The following is an 11,253-nucleotide window of genomic DNA, read 5'->3' on the forward strand; positions in this document are numbered from 1 at the left end:
GGCTAGGTGACAATGTACAGCACATCTCCATACGTTGGCAGCACTGAAGTGTTGACAATTGACAATGCACAAATATCCCATGTGTGACAAGTGCTAGGCAAACCCATTTTTGCGCCCTCATCAAGTTGGCTCATGTGTAAACGTGTACCTACACTACTGAACCTGCTCCAGGTAAGCTGGCTAACTTGGTTATGGGGGTGAAGGTTTTAGTGTAAGAAGGTCAATGCGCCTGTATATCTGTTATGAATATGTGTAATTGTCTCAATCCGTATGTGTAGCAGTGTGCATTTTGCATTAGTTTCACATCAATATGTGTTCTTAGCACAGTCCACTTGCTTATTGGTAGCGGGAAATGTCACCCCAGGAGTGATGTGAGATGTTGGTACTGCCTCAATGCTTCCATGTCACCTTCATTAGAGTCATCATCATCATTCTAGGTGTCTCATGGTGTTTGACCTGCAGTGAAACACATTACCCTCCCCTTACACAGTATGTATTGCTTGGAAGGGTGTGTGATTGAGTGTTATTGATGTAATATTGTAAGATTCATCTTCCAAGTTGTACTGCCAGTTAAGGCCATGTCATTGTCACTGTGTGGTTTTAAATTGGTCCCTTGTGGCTCTGGCGTGGCATCTGTTGTTATTTGCATCTGTCATTTGTCCATAGGAATGTATCCCATTGGGTCAGGATATCAAACATGACTAGCAGTGTCACAAGCTCAGTGTCTTCCGGGCCACGTGTCAATGTAATGATGTATGTGTTGTGTGTCCTACAGGGTTGCTGTGTAGTGTGTATATTACTATGTTTCTGTACTTACCAACAAGTAGGCCATTGCCATATCATCCATCCTGGAAGTGTTGATTGATGGTGCAGTGGCGGAAGATGAATGAATCATGTACACTCCCAGGATACTTTGCCACGATGTTGGTGATCAATCCGCGGTGATCCACAATGGCCTGCACATTGATGGAGTGCGTGTGCTTCCTGTTGCGGTATACATGCTCGGTTGCAGCATGTGGCACAATCCGTACATGTGTGCAGTCAATGGCACCAAGCACGTGTGGGAAGCTGTTGATTTGGTAGAAGCCCTGTTTGGTCTCCTGTTGCTTCTGCTGTGTGTTGGGGAAGCTGATGTGGCAGGGTGTGAGGGAGATGATGGCATCTAGTACCTTGGGTAAGAAGGCAGAGAATGAGGGCTGTGAGATCCCGGCAACCAGGGCACCAGTGGTTTGAAAAGAGCCACTTGCCAACATGTGGAGGACAGCTAGCAGCTTGGGCTCTGATGTTGGTTCTGTGTGTTTACCTTAAGTACTTGTGTGTTTGCCCCATTTTAATGCCTGCCCTGGCCCAGGTGTTAATTTTTGATGCAAATCGGGCTGTGTGCCATTTTCCGACTCCGCCTCCCAGCCGTGCGGCATTTTTGCGCGGTTGGATAAATATGGCGCGCAGGTGTTTAAGTCATTTTTTGGATGGGAATGCCTACCTTGCATGTCATTAACGCCAAGCGGTTTCACGCATCCAGAAAATGACGCACACAGTGGAAATTTGACGTTCGCAGGGTCGGGAGTCAAAGTATAAATATGGTGTTAGGTGTGCACCGAATTTGCGTAAAAAATGTTGACGCAAATTTGACGCAAACAGAGTATAAATATGCCCAATAGTCCACAAAACTCTTTAGGAAGGCGACGGCTGGAAACTGCCTCCTCCATTTCAAGAGTCATAACCCTAAGAATTTGATCCATAGTATTCCCTATGGGGAACAATTACATGCAAAGAGAAATTGTAATACACAAGAGGCATTTGAAAGAGAAAAGGAGGTTGTGATAAGCAGATTTCTCATAGGGGCTACACTCAGGACATTGTTGAAAAAGCAGTAGCGAGAATGAAATGGATACAAAAAGAAAAGAGACTGGTGAAAGAAAAGAAATCTTCAAGTGAGGACAGTAGGATTTGGTTCATTACCACAAATAATTCACTAGCACATAAAATCAGAGAGATTATCAATAAAGAATGGCATTTTTTGAAGCAGATGACACTCTTACAAAACACTTAGGAGATTACCCGAAGTTAAACTTCAGAAGGTGCAAGTCCTTTGGGGATATGTTATCTGAGCTTAGTTTGGTTAAGGTAGAGGTGGTGAAATGAGGGTTTTAATTGTGTTTGTTTGCACAGGTGCTTCAGTTTCTTTCCTTTCTTTGCATGTTCTAATTTTCTTTTGATATATCACATGTGGCTGTGTTATAAATGGATTATACATTGTATCTGTCTAACCTAGTATTGTATTAGCCCACTTCGGCTCAATTGACAGAGATGGCAATTCCTTCCATAACCCATGTGTCACTGAGGGTTTACACCATATCACATGTCAGGCGAAGAAAGTGGCGGATGCCAGAGAGTGCTTGCACATCTACAAAGCGTATGTCAATAGTGAAATTCGAGCGAAGTCATAAAATGTAAACAATATGGTGTTGGGTGCCAGGCTAGCCCTAACACCTGCCACCACAGGTGTCGGAGAACCACACACTGAAGAGTGGGTGGTTGCCTAAATATTGAAAGAAGAGTGGCCAGGGCACACCAATAGCATGAATCCTGATCCTGATAATGTTCAGGAATAAATAGAAAGTTCGTTCTTGAAAGATGATGTGTAGATATTTATTATAAGTGCAGGTAGAAAGTAGAAATCTCAATCAAAAGACTGCGTTGTACAAAATGACCATGGGGGTCATTCCAACCCTGGCGGTCGGTGTTAAAGCGGCGGCCAACCCGCAAACAGGCAGGCAGCCAAAAAAATGGAATTCCGACCCTGGCGGGAACCGCCAACACAGACCGCCACTTTAACACTCCGACCGCCACGGCGGTATAGACAAGCAGCTCGTCGGTCACCGCCAACAGACAGGCGGCAGACAATGTACCGCCCACTCTATCACAACTCACCAATCCGCCACCTTTTCCGGGGCGGGAGCTCCACCGATAAAAACACGGCGGAAACAGACTACGAACGGGAAAACGCTCACCTATACACACTCCACGAGGAATCTGGACAGCATGGAACCAGAACGACACATCCTACCAGCAATTGTCTACCTGCTCGTCTACCAGGAGCACGAACGCCGGCGCAGAAGACAACGGTGAGTACTGCACCTACGACACAGGGGAGGGGGGAGGAGAAAAGATTATGGGCACACACATACGCGACACACCCCCCCCCCCCAACTACCTACACACCAATGTAGAGCAACAACTCAGAGTGACACCCCTCAAACCCCCCGGAAGAATGCAAAGACAAAATAATATGTTATTGGAATACAAATATATTGTAAGGCTAAGTAAATAAGTAAGTCGAACATCCCATAACTATATACACATATGTATATTGTCCCGTCAGAATTGGCTTTCTGTCATTGTACGTGGGCCAATGGTCCTCAACACATTGGCAAAGCCCACACATGAGACCCGAATCCATTGGAGAGAACACTGCAGGGGCATCAGATAGGAAAACTACAGGCACCTCAGGGGGAAGGGAAGGGGGGCCACCTCAGCCACATGAGCCCACGACGCCAGATCCACGAGGGGCCTCCATGGCCACTGTTCAATCCTGGGGAGTGCAAATCCACAGTCTCTCAAGTCTCTACAGTGGGTGGCTTGCCCACTGTGCCATCCTGGGGAGTGCAAAGCCACAGTCTCTCAAGTCTCTACAGTGGGTGGCTTGCCCACTGTGCCATCCTGGGGAGTGCAAAGCCACAGTCTCTCAAGTCTCTACAGTGGGTGGCTTGCCCACTGTGCCATCCTGGGTTGTGCAAAGCCACAGTCTCTCAAGTGGATGACAGACTCCAGCGGTACTGGAGGACTCTTGGTGCCCAGAGTGTATCGTGCAGCCCTGTCCGACACTGATCCGGGCCTACCCCTTCTGCCAATGTGTCAGCGGTGCTTGAGTTGAAGGGCCCAGCGGAGCGGTGCAGAGACGACGGTGCCCAGCGGAGCGGTGCTTGAGATGAAGGGCCCAGCGGAGCGGTGCTTGAGTTGAAGGGCCCAGCGGAGCGGTGCAGATACGGCAGTGCCCAGCGGAGCGGTGCTTGAGATGAAGGGCCCAGCGGAGCGGTGCTTGAGTTGAAGGGCCCAGCGGAGCGGTGCTTGAGATGAAGGGCCCAGCGGAGCGGTGCTTGAGATGAAGGGCCCAGCGGAGCGGTGCTTGAGTTGAAGGGCCCAGCGGAGCGGTGCAGAGACGGCGGTGCCCAGCGGAGCGGTGCTTGAGATGAAGGGCCCAGCGGAGCGGTGCTTGAGTTGAAGGGCCCAGCGGAGCGGTGCTTGAGATGAAGGGCCCAGCGGAGCGGTGCTTGAGATGAAGGGCCCAGCGGAGCGGTGCTTCAGATGAAGGGCCCAGCGGAGCGGTGCAGAGACGGCGGTGCCCAGCGGAGCGGTGCTTAAGATGAAGGGCCCAGCGGAGCGGTGCTTGAGTTGAAGGGCCCAGCGGAGCGGTGCTTGAGTTGGAGGGCCCAACGGAGTGGTGCTTCAGATGAAGGGCCCAGCGGAGCGGTGCTTGAGATGAAGGGCCCAGCGGAGCAGTGCTTGAGATGAAGGGCCCAGCGGAGCGGTGCTTGAGATGAAGGGCCCAGCGGAGCGGTGCTTGAGATGAAGGGCCCAGCGGAGCGGTGCAGAGACGGCGGTGCCCAGCGGAGCGGTGCTTGTCTTGAAGGTCCTGTTCAGCGGTGCTTGTCACGGCGGGGCCCTGTTCAGCGGTGCATGTCTTCAAGGGCCCTGTTCAGCGGTGCTTGAGATGGCGGGCCCTGTTCAGCGGTGCTGGTCTTGAAGGGCCCTGTTCAGCGGTTCTTGAGACTGCGGGGCCCTGTTCAGCGGTGCTTGTCTTGAAGGGCCCTGTTCAGCGGTTCTTGAGACGGCGGGGCCCGTTCAGCGGTGCTTGTCTTGAAGGGACCTGTTCAGCGGTGCTTGTCTTGAAGGGCCCTGTTCAGCGGTTCTTGAGACGGCGGGCCCCGTTCAGCGGTGCTTGTCTTGAAGGGCCCTGTTCAGCGGTTCTTGAGACGGCGGGGCCCTGTTCTGCGGTTCTTCACATGTGTCTCCAGGGCACCAGATCCAGCCAATAGATGGTGTTCACTCGCTATCCGACTTCTCGCTTGCTGGGCCCTCCTGTGCTGGTGTCCCGTGCCCGTGGGTGTCCTCCTTCACCCCCGGAATGGGGCTGGTGGGGCCCTCCTGGGCAGCTCGCCTGCTGCCGGACTTGTCGGCCGTGCTGTCCTTGCCATCCTTGCCTGTTCCCCTGTGGCCCTTGCCTCCCTTTGGAGATGTGCCAGGTGGCACCCCACTCCCTGACGGTGCCAGGGTGCTGCCTGTGGAGGCTGCCATCTCTGTCCTCTCGCGCCGGCCCTTGGCTTTTTTTGTTTTTTTCCCAGGGGGTGGGCAGGCTGGCCCTTTGCTGCTGGTCGATGTGGCTGCCCTCGAAGGTGGGGGACTCCAATATCCCTGGACTATGGTCCTTGTAGGTCCAGGGGTTGTGGTGGCTGAGGTGCAGATTGGACTTTTACGAGATGGAGGGAGTGGGTCAGGTGATGGAAAGAGGTTAATTTTGGAGAGGAAAAACTTTTTAGGAGCAATGGGAAGGGTAGGTGCAGTGGGTATGGGAGTGGAGGAAGAGGATGTGGTTGTAGGAGAGTCAAGTATGGTGTCTTTGGGTGCAGGTGCTTGTGACGGAGGCTGTCGTGAGGTGGATGGCTGTTGGGTGGGTGGCTGCCTGCGTTTGTGTGGTTTGGAAGAGGGGGTGACAGACACACTGGGAGAGGACACAGGGGACGTGTAAATGGCAGTGGGGGTGGTGACTGCACGTGTTCGGAGTGTTCTGGTGGGTGTGCTGGTGATGGACGTAGTGGCTGATGAAGTGGTGCATGCAAGTGTGAGTTGGGACGTCACAGGGAGGGAGGAGGGAGACGAGGAGGAGGGGGACACAGAGGAGGCAGTGGCTGTTGGCATGTCTGCATGTGGATGTTGCTTTTGTGAATGCTTCTGTGATGTGTGGTGCTTATGTTTGGATGAGCTGACCTTGGGTGTTGAGGTGTGTGCAGGCTGGTCTGTAGGTGTGTCTGGGATAGGCAGAGGAACAGGGGAGTGGGACTGGGTGGAGGGAGTTGGAGGAGGGAGGCAGGAGACAGGGACAATGGTTGCCGTCAGTGCTGAGGCCAGAGCGTTGAACGATTGCTGATGGGCAGCCTGACCCGAATGAATGCCCTCCAGGTATGCATTGCTCCGATGCACCTCCCTTTCCACCCCCTGGATTGCATTCAAAAGGGTAGACTGCCCAACAATGAGCGTCCGGAGGAGGTCAATGACCTCCTCACTGAGGGCAGCAGGGGTAACTGGGGCAGGGCCTGAGGTGCCTGGGGCGAAGGAGATGCCCGCCTTGGTGTGCGAGCGGGCACGGGGCGAACGCTGAGGGGCTGCTGGGAGGGCGGATCTGGTGCGCTGGGTGGCGGCTGTACCTGTTGTTGCGGTGGGCACAGATGTTGCCGCCACCACAAGGGAGCTCCCTTCCGAGGACGTGTCGGTGTCGCTGATGTCTCCACGTGTCCCCATTGTGGAGCCCCCCTCGCCCTCCGTCTCACTGGTGATATCAGAGTCCGTTGCATGGCCCTCCGGGGCCATGTGAGATGCAGCTCCCTCGTGCTCCAATGCCACTTCTCCTCCGCCAGATGATGCTAATGCACACATGAACAGGAAGAGCAGACCAAAAAAGGGGGGGGAATATAAAGACATGTTGAGTGCATGCATTGGCAACACAGTTGGCGGAGAGGACAGACACAGAAGCCCCCTGCACTACGCCGCGCACTTGGGGTACACTACTCAATCATTGGGACTTGGCCTACAAGCCTATGGACGACAAATGCACACATAGGTGACACAGGGCCATGGATAGCTGTACTTGGAACCCTACAGAGGTGGTGGGCGGGGGCACAGGGCCATGCCTTACGGAGGGGCCTAGCCTACAGAAATCGCCCTGGCCTAGGGATACCCACAGCCCTCCTCCCCCACCCAGACACCTCCACTGCGCGCATAGTCAGCAGAATGAGAGTGTACTCACCCCCTTGTGTCTGCTGTGATGTCCTCACGCGCCCGTCCAAATCTGGGTAGGCCACCGCCAGGATCCGAGACATCAGGGGGGTCAATTGACGTGTGGCACCCCTCCTACGTTGGGAGGCCATCCCCAGCAGAGCTTCCGCGGTCTTTCTGCTCCCGCGGCGGATGTCCTCCCACCTCTTGCGTCAGTGGGTGCCCCGTCTGTTGTGGACCCCCAGGGCTCGGACGTCCTTGGCGATGGCACGCCAAATGTCGACTTTCTGATGGGCGCTGACCTATGTGACACGTACAGGGAGAGAAAATACAATATCCTCATTTTCTGCATCGGGTGTCCCCCCATCCCCACCCTTGCCATGTGGCACATGCTCTCATCTGTCCTTTGATGCATGCCTCATACGCTCCCCTCCGCACCATCGTTCATTCACCCCACTCAACCCAGGCATTGCCCACAAAGCATGGTCCCAGTGTACTAACCTGTTGGTCTGGAGGACCGTAGAGTAGCGCATACTGGGGGAGGACCCCATCAACAAGTTTCTCCAATTCCTCAGAAGTGAAGGCAGGGGCCCTTTCCCCAGTCGCAGCAGCCATTGTCTCTTCCAGACCGAGGTCACAGCAGCACTTGCAGTATAGGTCCTCTCCTGTGGATGATCAGGTCTCGAGTGATTAAGCAGATAGAAAATGGCGGTCACGCCCACGGCGGTGCGTACCGCGGCGGTGCGTACCGCGACCGCTGGCGCACATCGTCATTGGCTCCAGAGACCCATAGGGTTCAATGTTAACCAATGCTGCTTTGCGCCGCGGTCTTCGACCGCCTACCGCCATGGTGTGCCACGCCAGCGCATTGACCTCACATCCCATTGTCACACTTCACAGGTCAGGCAGCCGCCATTTCAAGGGCCCACATGGCTTAATTTCTACTGCGTCACAAAGGCCTAGGCCTTGCATTGCCACTCATACAAGCCATTCAATGCATAGCGAATCGTGTTCTGTGCAAGCTGTGGTTACGTACCTGTGGGTTGCTTGACTCTGTGCTCCATGTTGTCCTTCCTAGGCACCGTCCGCTGGGACTTGCGAGGAGATGGAGGAATGTTCCTGTGTACAGACCGCTGGTGGACCTGTCGACAATGGAAGAAAGACATGTCATACTGACATACAGACTTGACCGAGCCACTATACAGGAACTGTGTGCCCAGCTGGAGCCAGACCTGATGTCACCCATTCGCCAACCCACAGGGATTCCCCCTCTGGTGCAGGTGCTGTCAGTACTCCATTTTTTGGCAAGTGGATCATTCCAAACAACAGTGGCCATATCATCAGGGATGTCTCAGCCTATGTTTTCAAAGGTTTTGTCCAGAGTGTTGTCTGCCCTGATGAAATACATGCGGAGCTACATTGTTTTCCCTGAGGTGGGCGATTTGGCTACAGTGAAGGGTGATTTCCATGCCCTTGGACATATTCCCAACATCATTGGTGCCATTGATGGGACCCATGTGGCTTTGGTTCCCCCCAGTGAAAGTGAGCAGGTGTACAGGAACAGAAAAAGTTATCATTCGATGAATGTCCAGGTGGTCTGTTTGGCTGACCAGTACATCTCCCATGTAAATGCCAAGTTCCCTGGGTCAGTGCATGATGCGTACATCATGCGAAATAGCAGCATCCCTTATGTGATGGAACAGCTACAGAGACACCGTGTGTGGCTAATTGGTGACTCTGGTTACCCCAACCTGTTGTGGCTACTGACCCCAGTGAGGAATCGCCGGACCAGGGCAGAGGAACGGTACAATGAGGCCCATGGGCGGACTAGGAGGGTGATAGAGCGGACGTTCGGAACCTGAAGGACAAGTTTAGGTGCCTGCATATGACAGGTGGATCCCTAATGTACTCACCGAAGAAGGTGTGCCATATCATCGTGGCCTGCTGTATGCTTCACAACCTGGCTTTGCGATGCCAGGTGCCTTTCCTGCAGGAGGATGGTCCAGATGGTGGTGTTGTGGCAGCTTTGGAGCCTGTGGAGAGTGAAGAGGAGGAAGACGACGGGGACGACACAGACAACAGGGACACAGTGATACAACAGTATTTTCAATAGCACACAGGTACGAATCAACACCGCCATTTTACATGTACTTACAGTCTCCGGCCTCTCTACTGTCTGTGTTTCCCCCCAGTTTATGTTAACTGAGTTGTGACTTTCCCTTCCGTTTTCAGAGATGTGGCCCCCACTGCGTGACCTCTGCTTTGTTTCTCCATGGACTACAGCTGTGTGACAGTGGTATGTTGTCATCACAATGTAACTGTACATTTTGGCACCGTTATGTCTAATACATTTGTTCAAAATACAAGCAGACTCCAGATATTTTTAGTGCAATAAGTGATTTTATTAAAGTGCTAAATTTAGGGACATGGTTGAAAAACGGTGATGGGTGATGGTGGAGTAATGTCCAAGGCAGAGTCCATTTTTCAGTCTCACAGGTGCATTGTCAATATGCCTGTGGAAGGATGGAGCAGGGGCAGTTTAAGGTTGGACAGGGTGACAATGTGGGACAGTGGGATGACATCAGGGGGTATCCTTTGCTGGCGGGGGTCTTGGCATCCTACTCTGTCTTCTTCTGAGATCTCAGGCCCCGCTTGCGGGGTGGTTCTTCTTCTGCAGGAGGTGGGGTTCTCGTGGGCTGTCGTTGTGTGGGGGCCTCCTGTCCACTAGCGCCGGCGGAGGTGGTAGGCTGGTCTTGGTCCATGCTAGTGACAGGGGCCCTTTGTGGTGCCACATGGTCTCGCAATGTGGTGACTATCTGGTTAAGAGCCACGACGATGGTCCCCATTGCGGAACTAATGGTTCTCAGTTCTTCCCTGAACCCCATGTACTGTTTCTCCTGCAGTACCTGAATCTCCTGGAACCTGGCCAGTACCGTAGCCATCGTCTCCTGGGAGCGGTGGTATGCTCCCATGATGGAGGAGAGGGCCTCGTGGAGAGTGGGTTCCCTGGGCCTGTCCCCCCCTGTCGCATAGCAGCCCTCCCAGTTCCCCTGTTTCCCTGGGCCTCTGTCCCCTGGACCGTGTGCCCACTACCACTGCCCCCAGGTCCCTGTTGTTGTTGGGGTGGTGGGTCAACCTGGGTGCCCTGTAGTGGTGGACACACCGCTGATTGACGTGTCCTGGAGACAGAGGCATGGGCCCGCTGGGTGGGAGCTGTGCTGGTGTTCCCAGAGGGGGTTAGGTCTGCTGTAGCCTGTGGCTGTGTGAGGGGAACCGACTGTCCCGAGGTCCCCGATGGGCCGGGCTGGTCATCTGGGTCCAGGGAGACAGAGCTGCTGTCATCACTGGGGGCCTCTTCTGGGGGTGGGATGGACATTTCTGGACCCTCCTGGGCGGTGTCGTGGCGTTCAGGTCCTGCAGGGGTATAAGAGTATGGTTATTGCTTCTGTGTGTGCCATTTCGTGAAATGGGTGGGTGGCCGTGTACCCCAGTGCTGGCATTCCCTTGTGGGGGCTGTTGTGACGGTGGCTTGTGTGGGAGAGGGGTATGTGCAGTGGGCATGCTTTGGTGATGGGTGTCCATGCTTTGTGGACGCATGCAGGGGTAGGTGTTGGGATGGGTGGGTTGTGATGGTGAGCCATTTGCAAGGAGGTGGTGTAATGGGGGTGGGGGTGAGGGTGGGGGTATGATTTGGCATGCAGGTGGGGTGGGGAGAATGAAGTAGTGAAGATTTGACTTACCAGAGTCCATTCCTCCGCCTACTCCTGCGAGGCCCTCAGGATGCAGAATGTGCAAGACTTGCTCCTCCCATGCTGTAAATTCTGGGGGAGTAGGTGGGGGTCCGCCGCCATTCTTCTGCACCGCGATGTTGTGCCTTGATACCATGGAACGCATCTTCCCCCGTAGGTCGTTCCACCGCTTCCTGATGTCGTCCCAATTTCGTGGATGCTGTCCCACAGCGTTGACCCTGTCCACTATTCTTTGCCATAGCTCCATCTTCCTGGCAATGGTGGTGTGCTGCACCTGTGTCCCGAAGAGCTGGGGCTCTACCCAAACTATTTCCTCCACCATGACCCTGAGTTCTGCGTCAGAGAACCTGGGGTGTCTTTGGGGTGCCATGGGATGGTGTGGATGAGGTGTGGGGTGGGGTATGTGTTGTAGATTGTGGTGAGTGTGTTGGTGTGTGGTGTTTTGTGCGTG

The sequence above is a fragment of the Pleurodeles waltl genome, chromosome 8 (assembly GCF_031143425.1).
Source record: "Pleurodeles waltl isolate 20211129_DDA chromosome 8, aPleWal1.hap1.20221129, whole genome shotgun sequence".
Lineage (NCBI taxonomy): Eukaryota > Metazoa > Chordata > Amphibia > Caudata > Salamandridae > Pleurodeles > Pleurodeles waltl.